Below are 10,270 nucleotides of genomic sequence, written 5' to 3'. Positions count from 1 at the left end.
AAATATTGTATAATATTGGTCCCAAAATGCTGCCTTGAGGAACACCAGCTCTTACAGGAAGTCTTTCAGATCTGGAGTTCTGATAATTAACCTGAAGTGTACGATTTGACAGATAACTTTGAATTATTCTAACAATGTATGTTGGAAAATTAAAAAAAAAACACTGTCGAATGCTTTTTCTATGTCTAGAAGAGCAAGACCAGTAGAATAACCTTCAGATTTGTTGGAACGGATCAAATTTGTTACACGTAAAAGTTGATGGGTGGTCGAATGTCCATGGCGGAATCCGAACTGTTCATTGGCAAAATTGAATTTTCGTTGATGTGGGCCATCATTCTGTTCAAAATAACCTTTTCAAAAAGTTTACTGATGGAGGAAAGCAAACTGATTGGACGATAGCTAGAAGCTTCTGCTGGATTTTTGTCTGGTTTTAAAATTGGAACAACCTTAGCATTTTTCCATTTGTCAGGAAAATATGCTAATTGAAAACATTTGTTAAATATATCAACTAAAAATGATAAGCTACTTTCTGGAAGTTTCTTGATAAGGATGTAGAAAATTTCATCATCGCCAGGAGCTTTCATATTTTTGATTTTTTTAATAATAGTTCTCACTTCTTCCAGAACTCACGAGTAATATCCCTTTATAGTTCTTGCACGAACTTTTCAGTTATCGAGAATTTCCTCATGAACTATTTCCGTACTTTTCCAGTGCATTCTCCAAGAACGCATATACCAGTTTTCATAGAGTTCCCAAGGAAAATCATTCCCGGGATTAGTAGTTATTACTGAACAGATTCTTTCCTGGAGTTTATTTAGGATTTCTAATCTGAATAAAAATGTTTGGAAGTGTCTGTATCAAATTGCTCAAAAGAATCTCTTGAGGTATTCCGAATTTTTAACATTTCTCCATGAAGGTAAACTACGTACTTATTACACATAAATTTTAATTGTTAGTTGAAAATATCATCCAGTTGTTCATTGATTGGATTCTTTCCACAAATTCTTCAGAGTGCACTAACAGTCTTTCCAATTTTGCCTTCGAGGAGGGAGAAAGAATTTCTTTCAAAAAATACTTCAGAAAATCGCTCAAGAATACTTAAAAGATTGCTTGAAAACTTCACAGCAAAAATTATTGATTCTTTCAAGACTCCTCCTAATATTCCACAAGATTTTCTTAAACCATTAAACAAGATACAATTGGAAAAATGTTCTTAGACAGATTTTTTCCACAAATCTATCCGCATTTTTTCACACAAGTTTCTCTAAGTGTTTCTTTAGATTAATCTTAAAATCAATTTGATTTTGATCTCCCAATTTCTTCAAAATTCTCTCTCGGATATAATACTTAAAAATTTCTTCAAAACACCTATTCCTTTATATTCAATCAATTCCAAAGTGTTTAACGGAATACGTTCGGCTATTCTTTCCTAAACTCATCCGTGAAAATATCCAAAAATTACCCGCGAAATTTGTTCAGAGATTTCTTTAGATAATTATATTATTGTTTCACCTTGGATGTCGTCCTAGGATCATTCCAAAAATTCATCAAAGATCGACCCAAGAATTTTCCAGAGATGTTCTACTTTAAGCAGCTTTATAGATTCTCCCGGATTTTTTTTCTGTATATTTTTTCTTCAATCTATATAAATGAAAATGGAATGATGTTTGTATGTCACGAAATGGCTTGAGAACGGGCTAACGGATTTTGAAAATTCTTCCATAGTTATGTTCCTGAAGTGTTCCGACGTGTTTGTCTATATAAAAAGCAAAGGATATTTAACGGGAAAGTTGAAAAAACAGGAGTGAACGGAACTTCCATTTTGCACGGGGCTTTCCATGGCGTTTTTCAACAGCCTACTTGATGGCAAGACGAAGTTAGCCGGGTCCACTAGTCTATATAAATAAAAATGGAATGGTGTTTGTATGTCACGAAATAACTTGAGAACGAGTTGTGACGGCCAACAGCCGGCGGGAAAACGGACGAACCCTTTTTTGTGAGTGCCAGGGCGAAGAGAGCACGAGTGAGAGATAAAGCCGAAGACTAGGGAGTCTGAGCGTTGTATGTAAAAGAGGTGAAATATAGATTCATTCGTTTTGTGACTGAAGACCACACTGGTTGTATTTCTGGTTATGGTAAATCCGAGTCTTAGACTATCTTACAGTTATTACAAGTGGCAAACGAGGATTAAGTTTTGCTATATTTGATTCGCGTGCAGTACCGACGGGAGTGAACTTCTGGTGAGATAAACCGTTAAATTACAAATTTGGCAAGAGGAGTCCAAACGTTTTGGTTAGTGCGTGGAGTATCCCACAATTTTTCATTTGCGCTACAGCAGGAAGTTGCTGAGCAAATTATAAGTTCTACGCCACATGTGAAAAGAATTATCGTGAAAAACAGGCCATTTTAGCATCAAAAAGGGGTAAAAGGAGCGCGTTACTACCGGCGTCATTTTTGGTGTGCCTTTTGTACGTGCGATTTTTTCTTTTGTGCTGTGTTGCTTTTGTGCTCTATTCACCGTATTCATCGGCGGCCTTTTGTTTCTACTTTACGTTTGTAGAGCATCGAACGCGAAGCCAAGTCCAAATTCGAGCAGTTGCGGTGAGCAGTGAGAAAACCGGCTGTGATATTATCACCCCATCATAGCAAAGTTTTGCAGTGAGCAGTTAGATTTCTTCATTGAAAAAGTGAGTGAAGTTGGTGAGAGGACGGATCAACCGGCTGCATATAGTCGGTGCTAACCAGCAAACGAGTTTTGCTGCGGATTTGTCGACGAAGGAAGTTGCTGCTAGCTGTTGTTGGGATTTGCTGCTGTTGTTGCAACTTGCTGCTGCTGTTGTTGCTTTTCGGAAGTTTCTTGCACATTTTACGTTTACTGGAGACTTGGGCTAATCGTGTTTTCTTCAGGTATGTGATTTGGTTTCCCTATTGTTTTGTGTACATTTTTATTTGAATTTGGGTTTACATTTGTTGACATTGTGCAATTTTATTTACTTTTGTTTTATTTATTTTTTATATTTGCCATATACAAGGATGTCTTTAACAACGACTTGCGAACCATTTATTCCTGGTGTCATCCCTTTTGCGCAGTATGTAGAGCAGTTAGAATGGTTATTTATACATAACAACTACACAGAGGATAGGTACAAAGCATCTTTTTTAGCAGTTTGCGGGACAGAAGTTTACTCTCAGTTGAAGCTGTTGTTTCCAGGGCAGAATTTTAAGGATATTGCTTACAAGGATATGGTTGAAGCATTAAAAAAGCGTTATGATAGGAAGGAATCTGAAGTAATTCACAGTTTTAAATTTTGGACCCGCAAACAAGGTCAATATGAAAAGTCTATCGATTTTGTTTTGAACGTGAAACATTTAGCTGTGATTTCGGCGCATTTAAGGATCGGGCAATAAGAGATGTTTTAGTAATCGGGATAAATGACAGGCAGTTACAGAAGCGTTTATTTGATGAGGATGACTTAACTGCGGCAAAAGCGGAGAAGATTATAGTTAATCAGGAGTGGGTTGCGGAAGGAACAAATATTATTAAAAAGGACGACGACAGAAGAGAAGGCGTGATTGCGCGTTTAGGAAGACGTTCTGAGCACCCAACTCCACCAAGACCAAGTTTTAGAAACAGAAGCCGGAGCAACAGTAGGGATAGGTCGTTCTCATCCAGAAACAAATACAGAAACAGATATGACGCAAAACGGAGCAACGATTATGACCGGGATTACCATAGGCAAACATATTTATGCTCGTATTGCAAGAAAAAGGGCCACATTAGGAAATATTGCTACAAGCTCAAACGAAACAATTCTCCTAAAGAAAAATCTAGAGTTAACTTTGCTGACTCGCCAAAACCATCGGCTTCTAATTCATCAGGTTTGTTTAAAAGGCTAAAAAAGGATCTTGAAGCAGAGGATATTTCGGATTCTGATGATGATATGCGCTGCATGATGATCTCATCGGTTAATAGAATAAATAATCCTTGCCATGTAGAGGTTTTAATTGAAAAGCGTAGATTGTCAATGGAGATAGATTGCGGCTCCGCTGAATCGGTAATTTCTGAGGAAATGTTTGCTAGAAACTTTAGTCACCTTCCCATCAAAACTTGCAATAAGCAATTAGTAGTCATCGACGGCAATAAGTTAAAGGTTTTGGGTAAGGTTGAGGTTTCGGTCAGATTAGGAAACACACAGAAGACGCTCTTTTTAGTAGTGTTGAAATGTCGGAGTGATTTTGTGCCTCTCATGGGAAGGACGTGGTTGGACGTGTTTTATTCGGGATGGAGAGATACTTTTGCCTGCCCTACGCCATCCGCAGTTGGAGTCAACGTTCTTAAGGAGGAGAAAACAGTTGTTGATTTGAAGAGTAAGTTTCCCACGGTATTTGATAGAGATTTTTCTAAACCTATAACTGGTTATAAAGGGGATTTAGTGCTAAAGGACAATAGTACTCCAATTTTTAGGAAAGCATACCAGGTTCCTTTGCGCTTGAAACAAAAAGTTGTGGACTATTTAGTTGACCTGGAAAAGGATGGTATCATAACACCTATTGAAGGTAGTGAGTGGGCTTCTCCAGTTATAGCAGTGGTAAAAAAGAACCAGGAAATTCGTCTAGTGATAGACTGTAAGGTTTCCATCAACAAAGTGTTGGTGCCTAACACTTACCCTTTGCCAGTCGCACAGGACATTTTTGCTACACTGGCAGGGGCAAAAGTTTTTTGTTCCTTGGACCTGGAAGGAGCTTACACTCAGCTGCCATTAACAGAGAGATCAAAACGCTTCATGGTCATAAATACAATCAAAGGCCTATACGTGTACAACAGATTGCCACAAGGTGCGTCTCCAAGTGCTTCGATATTCCAAAAGGTTATGGAGCAAGTGTTGCTAGGATTGGAAAACGTTATTTGTTATTTGGACGATGTGTTGATATCTGGAGCCAGTCATGAAGAGTGCAAAAGAAATCTTTATTTGGCCTTAGAGCGTTTAGCTAAGGCTAATATAAAAGTTAATTTCAGTAAATGCAATTTTTTTGTTAATAATCTTCCATACCTAGGCCATGTTTTAACGGATAAGGGATTATTACCATGTCCAGATAAAGTGGAAACTATCAGTGAAGCAAAAGCTCCACAGAATGTTTCGGAGCTTAAGGCTTTTTTGGGATTGATTACGTACTATGCGAAGTTTATCCCAAATTTATCTACTAAAATACGCTGCCTCTATGCTTTACTTAGGAAAAACACAAAATACGTTTGGTCCAATGAATGCAACGAAGTTTTCAATGATTGTAAGCGTTATTTGTTGAAACCGAGACTTTTGGAATACTTTGATCCGGAGAAACCGGTGGCCATTGTAACGGATGCTTGTACTTATGGATTGGGGGGAGTCATGACCCACGTAATTAATGGGGAAGAAAAACCTGTTAGCTTTACTTCTTTTACGTTGAACGAGGCCCAACGGAAATATCCCATTTTACACCTTGAGGCTTTAGCAGTCGTGTGCACGGTAAAAAAATTCCATAAATTTCTGTATGGAAAAAAGTTTAAAATTTACACTGATCATAAACCGTTGATCGGAATTCTTGGAAAAGAGGGTAAGACCGCGATGTCAGTAACACGACTGCAGCGATACATCATGGAATTGGCCATTTACGACTACGAGATAGTTTATCGTCAATCATCACAAATGGGGAATGCAGACTTCTGCTCGAGGTTCCCGTTGCCTCAAGAGGTGCCTGAGAAGTTGGACCGTGGTTACATAAAAAGCTTGAACTTTACCGATGAATTCCCGATCAACTACAAGGAGGTGGCCGCAGAAACAGAGAAAGATCAGCTGTTGCAGAAAATCAAGGAGTACGTCCGTAAGGGATGGCCAGATCGGGTAGAAAGGAGTTTGCTGGATATATACTCTCATCACCAGGACTTAGAAGAAGTTGAGGGCTGCCTACTTTTCCAGAATCGTGTAATAGTTCCGGATACAATGAAACAGAAGGTGATGAAAATGCTCCACATAAACCATTCGGGAATCAACAAAATAAAGCAATTGGCCAGGAGAACTGTATATTGGTTCGGGATGAACGGTGATTTGGAAGATTTTGTTAAGTTTTGCAGGATCTGCCATGAAACCACGGCTCTTCCCAAAAAACCCGCTTATTCAGAATGGATCCCGACCAACAAACCTTTTGGTCGTATTCATGCTGATTTTTTTCATTTCGATAGGAAGACATTTATGGTAATAATAGATAGTCATACCAAATGGATTGAAGTGGAATACATGAGGCATGGGACAGATCACACGAAGGTAATTAAGGTGTTTCTTGGTATTTTTGCGCGATATGGGTTACCTGATGTTTTGGTGACAGATGGTGGGCCACCTTTCAATTCAGGAATTTTTACAACTTTTTTGGAAAAACAGGGCATAAAAGTCCTAAAAAGTCCTCCGTACCACCCGGAAAGCAATGGGCAAGCGGAGAGAATGGTTCGTCTGGTTAAAACGGTTTTTAAGAAGTTTGTAGTGGATCCTGATGTGAGAAAGCTGGACACAGATGAACAAATTTCGCTTTTTCTAATAAATTACAGAAATACCTGTGTGGGGGAGGATAATAAGTTCCCATCAGAGCGATTGCTTTCTTACAAGCCAAAAGTTTTAGTAGACCTTTTAAACCCAAAGCATGATTTTAAGAAGAACTGGACAAAATCAGATGATGATCAAAACAATTTCAACGGTGGAACATCGGATAGCCCATCCGAGGGCTTTTCTAGCCTAAAAAAGGGTGATCTGATATATTATAAAAATATCAATAAAACGGATGCAAGGAGTTGGATACCTGCTAAATTTCTAAAACAAGTTTCTTCAAATATTTTGCAGGTGCTGTTGGGGAGCAAAGTCGTTTTGGCTCATAAGCGCCAGTTGAAGACTTTACCCGTTTCTCGCCGGAAAGCAACCAAGGCTTTAGTTTTCCAAGGAGAGAACAGCAATCGTCGCAGAGATCATGGAGTTTCACCACATCAAAGCAGTATTGACCGTCTCGTTGATCAAGAAACCGCACCACAACAAAGCAGTACCCTCGAGTGTGCAAACAACAGCATCAGAACCGGAGGAAGAAAGCATAGCGAAGTCGAAGAAGTTTTGTCGGATTCGAGTTCTGATTTTTATGGATTTGTCGAGGAGTCCTTCATTTTCACAGAAGAAGAAAAAAAAACCGGTAAAAGGAAGCATAGCGACAGCGAAGGAGATTTGTCGGGCTCTAGTTCCGATTTTTACGGTTTCGCCGCTGATTCTTCTATCTGCACCAGCGAGGAGAACTGCATTCCATCGACTTCAAAGGGTCAAAATACAAAAAATGTGCGTCGTTCGAAAAGAAAGCTGAAGAAGATTAAGAAAGATGATTTTGTTTATTATTAAGAATGCAAACAGTGTTATTACGTATTGAATTGGTAAAATTAAGAGCATCATTATGCTATCGAATTTTATAATGGATTGTATAATAAGTGTGAGATGTGATAATTGAAAGTTTGAAATAATAAGCATTCGAAGGTGATTAGAATAAGGTCTCAAGGGATAAGGAGTTGTGACGGCCAACAGCCGGCGGGAAAACGGACGAACCCTTTCTTGTGAGTGCCAGGGCGAAGAGAGCACGAGTGAGAGATAAAGCCGAAGACTAGGGAGTCTGAGCGTTGTATGTAAAAGAGGTGAAATATAGATTCATTCGTTTTGTGACTGAAGACCACACTGGTTGTATTTCTGGTTATGGTAAATCCGAGTCTTAGACTATCTTACAGTTATTACACGAGTCAAAGGATTTACCTGATTCTTCCACAGTTATGTTCTTGAAGTGTTCCGACGTGTTTGTGTGTTTAAAAAACTCAAAATATACACCGGGAAAGTCGAAAAAAACGAGAGTAAATATAACTGTCTCTTTGTATGAGACGTCACATGGCGTTTTTCAACAGCCTACTTGATGGCAAGACGAAGTTTGCCGGGACCACTCGTTTTACATAAAAATCAATTTCAGCATACCGCTTATATTGAGTGGGAGTCAAGCTAACAAGTATACACGACCTCATTTATTTCAATTTAAAATCTTCAGAATTTGAAGAATCTCAACTATACGGTTTTCATTACCCATTTATAACTTATGTTTGAACGGATGAAATTTTTAATGAAGGTGTTTGCATCTAACATCTCAGAAAATGTTCTACATGAACTCCGAAGCTTCATGATAGTATGGCGAACAGATTAATCTAAAAAACAAATTTCTCCTATTTGCAGAAATTCCGAACAAACTCTTTTGGAGGGAATATTTTAACTTTTGTGGTAGAACTGTAGAAGTTTAACGTGAAAATATTGGCAGAATTTTTGTAGATCATTGCCAAAGATGTCTTATGGTAAAATTCACAAATTAAAACTTTGACGAAATTTTTGTATTGCTTTCAGAAATTAGGAAGAATCCTTTAATTCTTCAAAACCCCTGGAATTTGTTTTTCTCCTTTATAATGTTGCTTTTTGGAGTATGATTTTGTGTACGATGTTACTCAAGAAAGCGTCATGCGAAGGAAAGAGAAACAACAAAATGTTCGGATTGAAACAAACAACAGATAAATAACGAAACGACCAAAGGTAAATGATTAACTATAATCTTCTCTCAAGAGATTAATAACTACATGATGATTAAAATCTCTTAAATAAAAAAGAAATAAACAAATATCGCAAGAAGCTTCATCAGAATCTTCTTTAAAAATTATTCTTGAATATGGATTATTGCAGAATTGATAAAACTTTTTCTAAAGTAATGTTTTAAGGAAGATCTATAAAATTTCCTCATGAATTTCTTAATAAATTCTTGCCCAATTCTTTTGCTATTTTTTTCTTCACAGACACAATGTACCGTACGATTTATTTTTAAAATATTTGACTTTTGATGAACTTCGTAAAAAGGTTTTAAAAACATTTTGGGATAACTATATGAAGGAATTTGACAGAATCAAATATTTTTGGGAAAAAATAGCTAAGGCAAAGTTTGAACTTTTGAAAGATTAAGTATTTTTTTAGTGTAAAATAAACAACACATCTCGAGATCAACTTTAACATGAACAAATCTTATAATATTATTTGACTCATTTCTTAAAAATTTGTAGCAAATTATACCTTTTGCTCGAAGCCACTCGACTAGCCACTCTTTGATATATTTGACCGAATTTGATTAAACCAAAATTCTTGAGACTATAACATTTTTTCTTGGTAAAACGTACCTAGTGTAGTTTTATGGGGTCTTACTAAGCCGAGTGGTTAGAGTCCGCGGATACAAAGCAAAGCCATGCTGAAGGTGTCTGGGTTCGATTCCCAGTCGTTTCAGGATCTTGTCGTAATAGAAATTTCCTTGACTTCGACTTCCCTGGACATAGAGTATCATCGTACTGGCACACGATATACGAATGCGACAATGGCTAATTTGGCAAAGAAAGCTCTCAGTTAATAACTATGGAAGTGCTCATTGAACATCAAGCTGAGCTGCAGGCTCGGTCCCAGTGAGGACGCAATGCCAAGAAGAAGAAGAAGAAGTTAAGAGTTTAAGAAAAAAGTTCATTCTCGAGAAATTATAAAAAAAAATGAGGCGAAAACAAAGAAAAGAACATAATTGGGCGATATTCAAAACTGAAAAGGTTGGTTGGTAGGTTTGACTTTATTAACGAGATTTTTAGCCCTCATCTCGGGACCAACGGCTTTACTTCCCTTCCGAAGGAAGTCGTCACTATAACTTTTTACGTCATAAGTGACTATGTCGGGGATGGGATTCGATCCCAGGTCCTCGGCGTGAGAGGCGAGTGTTCTAACCACTACACCAGGTCCGTCCCCAAAAACTGAAAAGGCAATAGATGGCTCTTTTTCAATGTTGGTAAAAACGAAATCCTGAAGCAAAGAAAACACCACGGAAGATGAACTAAACACAAAAAGTTATGTATTAACTTTACACTTGATTTCTTATCACCAGTGTTGTTCAGACTCATTTCCCCGAAAATAACATTTTCCGAACTACGAAGCCACGAACTACTACAACCATGCTCTATCCTCCTAAGATAGAAAAGCAGATGGCTAAGCTTGAGTTCTGCACACAAAATCGATCAATTTTGATCCCAGAGAGCCACAATTCAAGTTTCGGTGAAATGAAATGAGTGAGTGAGTGAGTGCGAATCATTTCACCGAAACTTGAATTGCGGCCCACCGAGATCGAAACTGTCGGATCCCATGTGCAACACTCAAGCCCAACCACC

The 10,270-nt window shown here is 37.9% G+C and overlaps 1 long non-coding RNA gene across 1 annotated transcript; it reads left to right on the top strand.

Moving 5' to 3' along the window:
* Positions 1-2,733: 2,733 nt before the first annotated feature.
* On the top strand, positions 2,734-7,723 carry LOC110678892. The gene is made up of 2 exons (XR_002502022.1): positions 2,734-2,907; positions 6,867-7,723. It is a non-coding gene; the product is annotated as an uncharacterized LOC110678892 (long non-coding RNA).
* The last annotated feature ends 2,547 nt before the right edge of the window (positions 7,724-10,270 follow it).

Source organism: Aedes aegypti, chromosome 3, assembly GCF_002204515.2.
Source record: "Aedes aegypti strain LVP_AGWG chromosome 3, AaegL5.0 Primary Assembly, whole genome shotgun sequence".
Taxonomy (NCBI): Eukaryota; Metazoa; Arthropoda; class Insecta; order Diptera; family Culicidae; genus Aedes; species Aedes aegypti.
This window is presented reverse-complemented; position numbering and strand designations above follow the sequence as displayed.